This window comes from Oncorhynchus keta, chromosome 1 (genome assembly GCF_023373465.1).
Source record: "Oncorhynchus keta strain PuntledgeMale-10-30-2019 chromosome 1, Oket_V2, whole genome shotgun sequence".
NCBI lineage: Eukaryota > Metazoa > Chordata > Actinopteri > Salmoniformes > Salmonidae > Oncorhynchus > Oncorhynchus keta.
Genome location: NC_068421.1, coordinates 68,239,940 through 68,254,118, shown reverse-complemented (window position 1 = coordinate 68,254,118; position 14,179 = coordinate 68,239,940). Strand labels below are relative to the sequence as shown.

The following is a 14,179-nucleotide window of genomic DNA, read 5'->3' as shown; positions in this document are numbered from 1 at the left end:
CGTTAATTAACAACACATTTAGCATCTTCTGGCTTACATTTTAAAAAGTCTAATAAATCCATCCATCCATTATTTATTTTAGACAGGTCTGAAGAAGCATGATAAAAAATAAAATGTAGTCTATTTCAAAAGAAAAGAGTACTCCGAGTTGTCCTTATGTTTGGTCCTGATGTGGCTATGCAAATGGCTGTGGGCTACACTAGTTCATTTAGCAGACAAGATTTGCTTAGAATTCCGTGGCATTATTTTATAGTATGAAGAATAGAATTGAACAAAGCTGAATAAAATATCTATATTTTCCCCAAATGATTTGATGTTTCTATTCTGCGTCAAGCGGTTAACAAAGAAATAGGTACTCCTTTATGCTTAATTTAGAGTTATTAATGTAGCTTTAGTTGTTCTACAAACGTTGGGCTATATGTTTAGATTTTTAATACATTGTAGGTCTGCTTGTTGAGAGACTAATGATGATTTGAAAAAAGTTGCTTGAACTGCTTAGTGTTTTGCGCAGGCTGGACACACTCCAATAGCCTCTTATTCACAATTTGACAAGCACGTGATAATGCCTCTTTGTGGCCGTAATGCACAATAAAAAAATCCACACATTCAATTTATAGCACACACACACACACACACACACACACACACACACACACACACACACACACACACACACACACACACACACACACACACACACACACACACACACACACACACACACACACACACACACACACCTCTCCGTCAACTGATCTGGTCTTTCTAACAGGCTACAAGTTAAGACAGACACATCGGGGACGCAACTGCCCGCATCCTTATCCAATTCCGAGGTGCATATTGAAGATATTAGATGAACTGTCCACATTTACTTTTCGTCAGCCAAGATGAGTAGGCTTTACTAACAGCAAAAACACTAGTTACAGTTACAGTAAAAAATTCTCTTCCCCAAACTTAAAACTCAAGCGCTGCTTATACAGTATATGCAAGGTAGGCTCTACACCGGATTCATGTGCTTAATTTTAATTTGTTATTTGGCCACTTTAGTTGTGATACAAATCTTATTAAAACATATGAGCTCGGCTACATGATTGAACAAATTGTAAAAAAAATAATTGTTTCTTATGCTGGGCATCATTTTCATATACTAAGTAATATATGTTTGACATTTGTTCTGATGTAGAATGAACCATTATCATGCATATCGAAAGGGGCAGCGGAAAAAAATACATGTAATCTTTGCACTTAAATAGCGAATGGATGACGCCTTTTACCTTGGTTTATTTTCATGCCTGATTGTAAAGATAAGCAATGTGCTTAATATTAGGAAAGTTGAGAAATAAATATAGTAGGCCTAGCCTACAAAAAGCTGATCCTCCTCTTTTTATTAGCGGCCATCACTCTGTTGTTTTCTCCCACAATTACATAGCCTATAGAAATCAAATCAAATTTTATTAGTCACATGCACCGAATACAACAGGTGAAATGCTTACTTACGAGCCCCTAACCAACAATGCAGTTTTAAAAAATTCAGATAAGAATAAGACATAAAAGTAACAAGTAATTAAAGATCAGCAGTAAAGTAACAATAGCGAGACTTTAAACAGGGTGGTACCGGTTAGATGAGGTAGTATGTACATGTTATTTATTTATTTATTTCACCTTTATTTAACTAGGTAGGCTAGTTGAGAACAAGTTATCATTTGCAACTGCGACCTGGCCAAGATAAAGCGTAGCAATTCGACACATACAACAACACAGAGTTACACATGGAATAAACAAAACATACAGTCAATAATACAGTAGAACAAAAGAAAACAAAAAGTCTATATACAGTGAGTGCAAATGAGGTAAGTTAAGGAAATAAATAGGCCATGGTGGCGAAGTAATTACAATATAGCAATTAAACACTGGAATGGTAGATTGGCAGAAGATGAATGTGCAGGTAGAGATACTGGGGAGCGAAGGAGCAAAATAAATAAATAAATACCAGTATGGGGATGAGGTAGTTAGATAGATGGGCTGTTTACAGATGGGCTATGTACAGGTGCAGTGATCTGTAAGCTGCTCTGACAGCTGGTCCTTAAAGCTAGTGAGGGAGATGTGAGTCTCCAGCTTCAGAGATTTTTGCAATTCGTTCCAGTCATGGGCAGCAGAGAACTAGAAGGAAAGACGACCAAAGGAGGAATTGGCTTTGGGAGTGACCAGTGAGATATACCTGCTGGTGTGCGTGCTACGAGTGGGTGCTGCTATGGTGACCAGTGAGCTGAGGTAAGGCGTAGATAACCTGTAGCCAGTGGGTTTGGCGACGAGTATGAAGCGAGGGCCAACCAACGAGAGCGTACAGGTCGCAATGGTGGGTAGTGTATGGGGCTTTGGTGACAAAACAGATGGCACTGTGATAGACTGCATCCAGTTTGTTGAGTAGAGTGTTGGAGGCTATTTTATAGATGACATCACCGAAGTCGAGGATCGGTGTAGGTCGAGTTATTGAAGTGACTGCATAGATGACAACAGAGAGTAGAGGTGATGTAAAGAGGGGGGTGAGGGGTGGCACTGCAAATAGTCTGGGTAGCCATTTGGCTAGATGTTCATGAGTCTTATGGCTTGGGGGTAGAAGCTGTTTAGAAGCTTCTTGGACCTAGACTTGGCGCTACGGTACCAATGTTGCACAACATGAGCTTAAGGGCTCTCATGATGTGTTTGATTAGATATTCGAATATATTTACATTGATGGCCGAGTGATTAGAGCGACAATAGAGTACGGAGTACCAGGCAGTTAGAAAGTTTGGTAGGCTATCAATGACCAGCAGCAACAGAGCTTGGAGAAGCCTAATTACCGTAACTAAATGGTCATGTGGAATTTGACTGCCTTCATCACTAGTGACCGCCGGTGTGGCGATAATACGGTCACTGCAATAGCCGTAGTTAAGGTAAGGGTTAAGGTAAAAAAAAAAAAAATGAAAATGTGCCTAGATCTGCTATTGAAAATGCGACCCTCAAGCCTACGTGATGGTAATAACATCCACTGTTGGCACTTGCGGCTGGTTTCGAAGTCATCTCCCAATGTCCTGCTTACCTGGATGGATGTCAAATTTTGTAGTGGATCTTGAGCGACCTGGCTGCACACACACACCTAGTATCCTACTGTAATAGGACACCACCCTCTGGCATGGTAGAGATATTATTATTATTATGATGGTGCTTTATTACTAATGGACAGTATTAACAGCAAGGGCATATACAGTTACAGTTAACACCCCCCCTCACACATAACAGTATCTAAAAGACTGCAGTGGAACAGTCACAACCCTAACCCCTTAACTATAAACACTTACAGTATACCAGTGATTCATATGATTGTGTAACGTCTATTAAGGTACAGTTAGAGTAATGCTTCGCTTTCCTTCCATCGTCTAGTCCACCCACTACAGGCTGATAACCCTCTCTCTTCCTTTTTGTGTCTGTGTATGTGTGTCTCTGGGTATATGTGTGTGTGTGTTTGTCAGGGTGTCGGGTGAGTTGGGCAGTGAGACGTCTTCACTATTTAATGAAGGTGGGGGCAGTGCCGTCTGTCACAGGGAAGATGCTGGCTCTGGCACTAGGCCTGAAGGGGTCCACTCTGCTGGCATTACTGGAGGTGGAGAAAGTCATCACTCACCCTCTCCTCTATCTATCTCTGCCTTTCACTCAATCTCTTCAAAATGAGAAATACAGCTCTTTCTCTCTTTGTTTGGTCCTAACTGAGTAATTATCTCTCTTCTCTACATCTCCGTTCCTCTTTCCCTCCTGTTCTCTTTGAGGCTCTGACTCTTGTCTTTGTGAGCATGTGTTCATCTCCATCATTCTAATTGGAAGAGGAGCAACTGCGTCTATCACTCACGCGGATTACTACACTAAACATAAACTGCAATATATGTGTCAGACTATACACTACTATACATTAAACACTGCACTATACCTCTACACACTATACATAATCACTGCAATAGAAGAAACATACAAGGCTACAAGACAGCACATTGTCTGTGATCAGAGAAAATGTAATGCATACAAACCAAACAGATGGACTGTTTATTTAGCCGACAGCATGGAAATGGTTTATTTAATCCAGAGCTGAAGAGCAATGCACAGGCCCCTTAAGAAGACCTAGGATAGCTATTAAACCCATGATCATAACATTGTTCCTTTTACTGTAATTCATATATACCTTCCGGTTTGGTCCTCATAAAGGTAGCTTGATGTGAAACATTTCCCAAATGTTCTGCTGACTGGCTAAATCCTCCATCTGTGTGAATAATAGGTGGCAGTTCTGGGAAAACACAGACTTCATTAGTATAGACGTGTGTAGACCAGCACCCTAGCCCAGATGAGCGGCGTGTGTGTTCCACGGTTTCATCAGAGTATGTTAATCTAGTGCTCCCTGTTTCTGTTTAGTTTGGTGGAGAATGCGCTCCCATAACACCAGCCCAACCCCCACAAACACCGGGCGGCAGGCAGGCACCACTGTTTCATATGCTTTGAGGTTGTATACAAACAGATGAACCAGTGTCTGAATACATGTTCTGTTTCTCTGTATGGATAACCAGATGAGTAATGACATGCATAAAGCATACCATAAAGCTCCAGGTGTGCGAGGGAGTACGCGTGTATATCTTCTGTGTGTGTAGGTGTTTAGGTGTGTATGCTAAGTGCGTTTGTATGTGTGTGGAGTTACAGTCTCATATGTCTCACATGAAAGTTCAGATGTGAGGGTCAGTCATGCTGTAGAAAGAGAGAGATCTGCCCTGAGCAGAGCAGTGAAATCCCCCTGACAGAAAGGCCACTCGCTGTCTGACTCAGACCCAACATCGTGCCCTCTCACTTGGCCTCCCTCCCTACTCCAGCCTAAGGCTTTGATTGAATGGAAGCTTTACAGCAGCATACAGAGAGTCCTACCCCCACATTCACAACCTCTTCCCTGGCTAGAACTCGCTACCCTAGAGGGGGCTAGGGTCTGAGGAGAGGAGGAGGGTGAGATGAGGGAAAATGGGAAAGGAAAGAGTTGAGAGAGAATAAGAAAAATAAGTAATGGGTGTGGAGACGGGTGAGACTATGTTTATCTCCCCCTGAGTACTGCAGTCTGTTACTGGCACTGGGGACAATAGAGGAAATGGACCCAGCCCACTGGAGAAGCCACAGCCAATAGCAGGTTGAGACAAAGTGGACCCAGAAAGTGTCTACAGTCTAAAGGATATGATGACTCATTAGGTAGAGGCTGGCAACAGAGCACCCCTCGAGCTAGCCCTCTGTTACTACACTGACACTTACAGTATAGGAGGAGAGCAGCAACGCTGGGCAATGGCTAACCACATTCCTCTGTTGTGTGTGTCTGAGCGACTGGGGCCTGTCTGGTGCATGTGTGGGAGGCATCAAGAGGTCTCTGTGGTGTGTGAGTGCAGGTGTGTGTTTAAGGGAGGGTTTGAGCTTCTAAGAGATGGCTGTTTGTGCCGCCTGGTGTGTGTGGATTCCTAGGGGAGATGTGTGTGTTCCTGCTGGAGAGGTGTATGTTTGTATGGGCAGTGTGCATATATGTTCCTGCCATGACTGTGTGTGTCTCAGGCTGGTTGTCGGCAGAGAGGGCAGTGTGTCCGTCCTGACATTGCCAGGCTAGGGTGCAGCAGGGAAGGCCAACAGAAGGTGTGACCGTAGGGTAATGTGGAAGGCGGGTGGAGACAATTGTCAAACTCAATGAAACACACAGGACACACCTCTTCCTCCTCATCTTCCTCCACATCCTCCTCTCTCTGACATAGGGTTGTGTCTTTGCTGTGTGGTATCATTCCTGTCACCTCTGGCTGGTCTGAGGTCAGTGTCAGAGCCTCTCTGAGTCTCTGCGGGTCAGTCTCTGTCTTAAGGTCACTTAGCAAGGATCAGTGAGTCACGCTCTCTCTCTTTGGTTCCCAGTCTGGTGTGTCTGCCATGTCCTGTTAGCATTTAATGTGTTGTCTGTCAGCATGTTGTCTGTCTGTCAGCAGGGCTGGTGGTGTCCTGGTGAGAGGCAGACTGGCTGTGTCAGTGAGAGGACATCAGGATCAGTGTAACACGCACACACACAGACAAGCATGACAAACACGCACAAAGACATAGGCACACACAGCAATTATCAGTCTTGATAAGTTTTCCATTCAGGTGCACATTACACACACTCAAAAGTTCACCAGCAGAGGAGAAGGAAAAAAAACACACTGAACCCAATGCAAGTCCAAACCAAAGATCCCTCTCAGATTCACTCATAGAATTCCACTGGGTAACCCTGCAGGGAGAGTTCATGTGTACACACACACACACACACACGCACGCGCGCGCGCACGCACACACGCACACACACACACACACACACACAAACGCACCTTCACACTCTCCTCTCCGCTATAGTGTCTTTAACATAGTGTACTCCAGCAATACAGATTTAAAAAAGGTTATACAGGTGGAAACTAACTGATATCACATGCAGTGAGGGCAAACACACACACAGACGTACACACACATGTTGGCATTTGTTGTGTCACTGGACTCAGGTGGGCTGTATAAATGCGTAAGCTGCAAAGACGTGTTTAATAATTCACTGTCAGACTAGACGGGGGCAGCCGCACGGAAAACCCTTACCTCAACACAGTGCATTGTCTCAAACAGGTATGTGTGCATGGCTTGCTCCAGATTGTGTATTAGCCCATGTTCAGATGAGATGAAACTATGTTAGAGGATTTATGGAGGCTACCTGCTGATAGATGACCAATAAACACCTGGATGACAGACAGACAGTCTGTCTGCCTGTCTGCCAGCCTGTCAGTCTGTCTGGTTTGTGTGTGCCTGCATGTCAGTCTATCTGGTATGTGTGTGCATGCCTGTCAGTCTGTCTGGTGTGTGTGCATGCCTGTCAGTCTGTCTGGTGAGTGTGCATTCCTGTCAGTCTGTCTGGTGTGTGTGCATGCCTGTCAGTCTGTTTGGTGTGTGTGTGTGCATGCCTGTCAGTCTGTCTGGTGTGTGTGAGAGAGGGAGAGAGCTAGAATCAGAGGGCTGGTTGTAGGGGAGAGAGAAGGAAATAGAGAGGGTGATCGAGAAAGGCAAGCGGCTGGTTGTGGGACAGAGAGGGAATGAGGAGAGAGAGGGAGAAAGTGATAGAGAAAGGCAAGGGCTAGTTGTGGATGTGGGAGTATAATTAAGTCCAGTACTCTGTTTCTCTGCAGGCTGCTGCATGGAGCTGGAGAACTGCTGATTCAGGAGAGAGAGGGAGAGAGAGGGAGAGAGAGAGAGAGAGAGAGAGAGAGAGAGAGAGAGAGAGAGAGAGAGAGAGAGAGAGAGAGAGAGAGAGAGAGAGAGAGAGAGATGGGAGAGGGAGAGCTAGAGCGGGAGTGGGTGAGAGAGATAGGAGAGGGAGAGAGAGGAGGCCGACTGTTATGGGTAAAGAGTTACTCTAGAGTGTGTGGAGTAAAATACAGTAACAGCGACTGTAGAATGCCAGGTTATTGTGAATGGGATGATGCCATCTAAAGGACAAAGCAGAAGTGCATTTTATAAAATCAATCAAAGCTGTTAATGTAACCATCACAGCTAGTGTTCCATTCATGAAGAATATAGTATAACTTTAATTTAGTTTGCCCCAAAAATGCACCATGTTAACATGCTTTAGCAATATTATATATAGAAATCCATGTTCCTAGAAAACAATTTGATTTTAAGTAGAAATTGAAGAAAATAGATCATAGGCAGGCACATCATCACAATACCTATTTTGCCAGAATAAGAAGCCATTCAGCATAAGGTATTGCCTTTGAAAATAATTGTGTTTAAGTGATTTGGGTAGACTTTTCTTTAGGCCTATTGGGCTAGTGAGCTAATTAAGCGATATCCAATGCTTTGCTGTGTTTTTCATGGTAGTAGGGTAATCCATAAATCAAACAACTGTTTTAACAGGTTGCTAAACTATTTAACAAAAAAACGTTTTCTTCGTTGAGTTACTGCTGGACTTCTAAATTGACACATTGTTGCAGACAGCGGGTACTCGCAATTGTAAAGCCCACCAGTTAAATGTTCTGATTTGAATATTTTTTTTCCGCCGCTCCTCCCTGCTTGTCACACCTGGTTTGTGAACAAGTTGCTTGCGGGTCTCAATGGCGCATGCTCGATGTAGAAGTGTTATAGTATTTCGTTCCGGTGGCAAATTGTTTCTAATTTTGAAAGTAGACTTTGGATGGTAGCTTTTAGGACAAAAATGTTCTCCTTTTTGCTGAAATTACGCTGGCGTTACAGATTATACTTTTTTTTTAGGACTGAACGGGGCAAACCAGGGAATGATCTTATAATGCCCAGCGTGCATTTCGTTTGTGTAAAGAATGAATGAACTTACCAAGCATTGACACTTATAACACTTAACTCTTAATTTGTATTGGGGAACTGCAATATCTGTTTGTTTTGTATCAGCGATTTAAAGATTTTTTTTTGTTTTCCATTAAACCACGATTGTGAATAGTAAGGCCGAGAACTCGGTCGGAACAGTGTCCTTACAGCCAATAGTACACTCTGGTTTCTCTTCAGATCGCATAAATCTTTCGCCTTTTACTAAAGATTTCCGTGGAGAGGAACATTATGAGTATCAACTAATTTTTTGATGCCTGGCCTCACGGCTGGGCTTCCAATAATTGTTAATAATAAACTCTTCACAGCTCCAGTCTTTGTTGATATCCTCTGATATTTAGTGTTTTGACTGTGTTATCCACATACTGTCTTGCATTTGTGAACTTCCATCTGACGTCACAGCTCATGGTTGTGCGTTTTAAAATTGATTTCTTAGAGAAAATGTTGCAGTTGTAAAGCAAGCTTTCTACAGCTCTACATATTTTTGCGCCCTGGGACACTAAGCAACCGCTTTTGTCGCTTATGTCTTCTCCATCTGCTGTATAATGACACTTACCTGCTCATCAAGTTAACACTCGACCCATGAATACCGTTGGATGGATGTCGAGTCCATATTTGCTCCAATGTATCACCAGAAGACCAGTAAAACAGCAAGAAAAGCTTTCTATACTGAAAACTTAACTGAGGTGTAAAATAACTAATTACAACTATTCTCGTTACTGTAATTGAGTAGCTTTTCCGAGTACTTGTGATTTTACTTTACTTAAGTGAAATGTCATTAAAGTAACAGTATTTCCACATGAGTAGGATATTTCAGTACTCTTTCCACCACTGGTGGAGTGAGTGAAAGAGGGAGTGAGTTAGGGAAAGAGTGTGAATGGGTGATTGAGTGAATGTCAGCCAGTCCCATGGACAAGGAATAAGTAACAAAGGCGTAAATAGTATATTGAAGTATGGCAACTTTGTTTATGCATTTTATTTTGTATAGATTAGTTTGTATATATTATTATAAATACATTTTAATTCCTTGAATGCAGAATTTATTTGAAAATGTTAACAGTATATTTTACTTTTTTTAAAAACATACAGATAAGATAACATACAGATAAAATAAATGTACTTACTTTACTGTAGATTAATTTACTCTTCCTTTTTCAATTTAAGGCATGGAAAGTATCATGTGTAACAATTTTCAGCTAAATTAGCTAATTATCAACATCAACTGTTATTTTTTTTACAGTTTATATCAATTCAATTCAAGGGGCTTTATTGGCATGGGAAACGTGTTAACATTGCCAAAGCAAGTGAGGTAGACAACATACAAAGTGAATATATAAAGTGAAAAACAACAAAAATTAACAGTAAACATTACACATACAGAAGTTTAAAAACAGTAAAGACATTACAAATGTCATATTATATATATACAATGTACAAATAGTTACTTTTTTTTAATTTATTTTTTTACTTTTACTGAGTACTTTTTAAAATGAGCTACTGTTTACTTTTATACACATACAGAAGTTTAAAAACAGTAAAGACATTACAAATGTCATATTATATATATACAATGTACAAATAGTTACTTTTTTTAACTTTTTATTTATTTATTTTTTTACTTTTACTGAGTACTTTTTAAAATGAGCTACTGTTTACTTTTATAAGTAGTTTATTTATTATTATTATTACACAAAATAAAGTATATTTGGGTACTAAAATAAATAATAAAAAATAATAATAGTACTTCTAATTGAGTAGAATATTTCGGCACTCTTTCCATCACTGCTGAAAACTACAAAACTGGGCTGAATACTGCTAAAAAGCTGAAATAATGAACTGTACAATCAAGCAATTATACAAACATGAGCATTCCTTATCAATTCATAATTTGATGCAATAATCTACATTGATATTGTGACGTCGCCACTAGATGGCGATCATAGAGATTCTATTTTATTTTTAAATGGACCTTTATTTAGCTAGGCAAGTCAGTTAAGAACAAATTCTTATTTACAATGACATCCTACCAGGGAACAGTGCCTTGTTCAGGGACAGAACAACATATGTTTTACCTTGTCAGCTCGGGCATTCGATTTAGCTAAAATACACAGCAGGTTAAGAAAATTAGGTTAAGGGTTTGTGTGAGCAAAAATGCATAGCAGGTCAGGATAATTAACGTGGACGGTTAGGAGGAAGTTGAGGTTAGAAAAAGTGTTAAGTATTCAGCAATAGACTCATCATGCGGCCCAATCAGCCACGCAAAACAGTCTTGAGTGGCAACAAATCTGCCCAAGTGGCTGATTTAACTTTCAATACACCCACTTCTGTTGATCCTCCCAGTTCTGTTGACATGCCTACTTCAGACACATTCCATGTATGTAGTTACCCAGGATTCAACTCCATGGCGCTCATTGACAAATTGTTCTAGAATGCATTCCTAAATTAAGCGGTCTTCATTCCAAGGGTTTGAAGCATATATCGTGTGTGACAGAAAAAAAAAAAAAAGAAATCTCATCAATAAATATCTCCCAAAAGAAACATTAAAATACATCTTTGGTTATTGAAAACGAATTATTTTCCAAATAAAACCAATACCAAATGTATAATCTCTTGGTAACATTTTTTATTGATTACTCAGAAATGGATTTGGTCACTTAAGATTTGATTAATTTACAATTCATGTAAATTGTCTCTTTCATGTTTTAGATTTGTATAATATGGGCAGTTGAAACTAAATGGATGAGATCAAATGGTGATTTAAGGGGGAATAATTTAAAAAGACATACAGAGTTAAAATAAAGTACAGAGTGAAAATGAAACCCCATGTTTTGATTGCACATGTCATCTCACATTTGTTTATTGCATGAATTGAAATCAGTGGCGGTCGGTGCCATGTAAGATGAGAAAGGATGATTTTTTTTATGAGCATGGCCTTATTTCTATTACAGCATATTGGGTGACTGTCATTCATATTCCATTCACTCAGCTCAATGTAACATTGATAGGTTTAGGTCAATGCATGATACCCAAATGTTCCCTGTACCTAGGGTTTTAAAGGATCGGAAAACTTTCCGGTATTTTCTATGGGAAGTTAGGCCCGGGAATTTGAGGATTCATCAAAAAAGTTAGCTAAAAATGTAACCTTTTTGTGGGATACACAAGGCAATTCTAGGTTTTGTGGCATATTTTGGTTAAACTATCCCCAATTCAATGGAATTGCAACCCTCTGAATGCACAGTGCACTCTTCCATCACATGTACAGCTGATTCTCAAGATCTTGCACACTAATGAGATGTCAAGGACTATATGCTTTCTGGTAAGTTTTGATTACAATACTGGGTGGGGTGAATATATTTTATATGACATATATGATTTTTTGTTAACTAGTAACTAGTAAATAACTAGTAAATAGTAGCCTACAGCAAAGTGTGTTTAAATCATTTCTAACTTGTTAACAAGTTCTGCTAGTTAGTTTCAGCTTGCTTGAGCCTGCTAACTGAGGAGTGTTAATTCACCTGTTTCCATACATGTTTAATTTTAAAACATTTATCTTACAAAAGGAGTTGTTTAATCTAATAGCTTAACTATTTATCTGTACATGGAATTGTATTTTTATTTTTACAATCTTTACAGGAAAATGCCACAGGCACTATCTGATGTGTGGAGACATTTCACTGCAGCTAATGTAGAAGGAAAAGCTGTGTACATTTGCAAATACTGTGCCAAATCATATGTGAAGAATGCAACAAAGATGCAGACTCATCTGGCCAAGTGCATAAAGTTCCCTCAGCAACTTCTGACAAAAGTCCCTCTACTTCTATTTGAGGTGAAATGATGAATCAGACACCTTATCGATAGCAACAGCTTATGGTCCTCCTGGAATCAGAAGTTTTTTTTGACTCAATGAAGGAATGTACTCAGAGAAATTTAGAATGTCTTGCTCAAGCTGTGTATGCAACTGGTTCACCTCTGAGGCTCACAGGCAATGTGTATTGGAAAATATTTCTGAACGTTCTTCGCTCAGCAAACACCCCTCCAACCAGACATGCTTTATCTACTCATTTTCTGGATGCAGAGTTCAACAGAGTTCAAGTGAAGGTCAAGCAAATCATAGCGAAAGCAGACTGTATTGCAATCATCTCTGATGTGTGGTCGAATGTTCGTGGGCAAGGAATAATTAACTACATCATCTCCACCCCTCAACCAGTATTCTACAAGAGCACAGACACAAGGAAAACAGACACACAGACGAGCTGAAGGCAGTCATCAATAACCTTGGACCACAGAAGGTATTTGCACTGGTAACAGACAATGCTGCAAACATGAAGGCTGCTTGGTCTAAAGTGGAGGAGTCCTACCCTCACATCACACCCATCGGCTGTGCTGCTCATGCATTGAATCTGCTCCTCAAGGATATCTTGGCACTGAAAACAATGGATACAAGAGAGCCAAGGAAATGGTTAGGTATGTGAAGGGTCATCAAGTTATAGCAGCAATCTACCTCACCAAACGAAGTGAGAAGAATACGATCACCACATTGAAGCTGCCCAGTGTTGTCATCATGTTTGACCGTCTCCTGGAGGGGAAGGAGTCTCTTCAAGAAATGTCCATATCACAGTCTGCCGATATGGACAGCCCCATCAAGAGGATCCTCCTGGATGATGTATTTTGGGAGAGAGTGGTAAGCAGTCTGAAACCTATAGCAGTACCCACTGCACGGATTGGGGGAGACAATACCATCCTGTCTGATGTTCAGACAGATGTAAGATAAGGAAGCCATACTGCCCTGCCCACTTCACTGTGGCTCCAAGCAGAGGAAACTGCCATTCTGAAATACATAAAAAAGCGTGAAGACTTCTGCCTGAAGCCCATACATGCTGCAGCATACATGTTGGACCCCAAGTATGCTGGCAAGAGTATCCGGACTGGTGCAGAGATCAACAAGGCCTATGGTGTCATCACCGTGTCTCACCACCTTGGCCTGGATGAGGGCAAGGTTCTTGGCAGTCTGGTGAAGTACACTTCCAAGGAAGGGCTTTGGGATGGAGATGCAATATGGCAGTCGTGCCAACATATCTCATCAGCCACCTGGTGGAAGGGACTTTGTGGATCGGAGGCTCTTTCCCCGGTTGCCTCCATCATCCTCCAAATCCACACCAACATCAGCCATCTCAGAGCGCAACTGGTCCTTGTTTGGGAAAAAAACACACACCAAAGCACGCAACAGGCTGATCAATACAAGGGTTGAAAAATTGGTGGCCATCCAGCCAAATTTGAGGCTTTTTGAGCTTGACAACGAGCCATCCTCAACAAGGTTGGAAAGTGACAGTGAAGATGAAGCTTCCGAATCTGATGTTCAAGAGGTGGACATTGAGGAGGTCCAGGGAGAAGACATAGAAGCCTGAGTGGAAGACAACCAAAGTTTTAGTTTCCAGACTATCGTTTTTGGGAGATGCGGTGGATCATTGGAGATCAACAAAAGAAAGGAAATATTGAATGTTCAGTGAAATCATCCCATGTGAAGTCAACTAATGTAATTAAAGTTAATTTTGTAATTAAATTGTTTCTTTTATTTCTATTGGAAGGATTTAATAATTCTCAATTATGTCTACTTACGATAAGGTAAAAGATTTATGTTTCTGTCTCCATATGATATGGTAAATATATCCAATGCAAAAAAACTTTACATTTAAATTGTATTAATATATAAATGTTAATCTATTTTCTTTAATTCCCGTATATTCCCACGGAAAGTTTCCACCTCTGAATATTCCCCAAAATG

General features: G+C 40.7%; 1 non-coding gene across 1 annotated transcript; it reads left to right on the top strand.

The window, feature by feature from the left end:
- The first annotated feature begins 8,557 nt into the window (after positions 1 to 8,557).
- LOC118396492 (U5 spliceosomal RNA) lies at positions 8,558 to 8,673 on the top strand. Its single transcript, XR_004828207.1, has one exon. It is a non-coding gene; the product is annotated as a U5 spliceosomal RNA (small nuclear RNA).
- Positions 8,674 to 14,179: the final 5,506 nt, after the last annotated feature.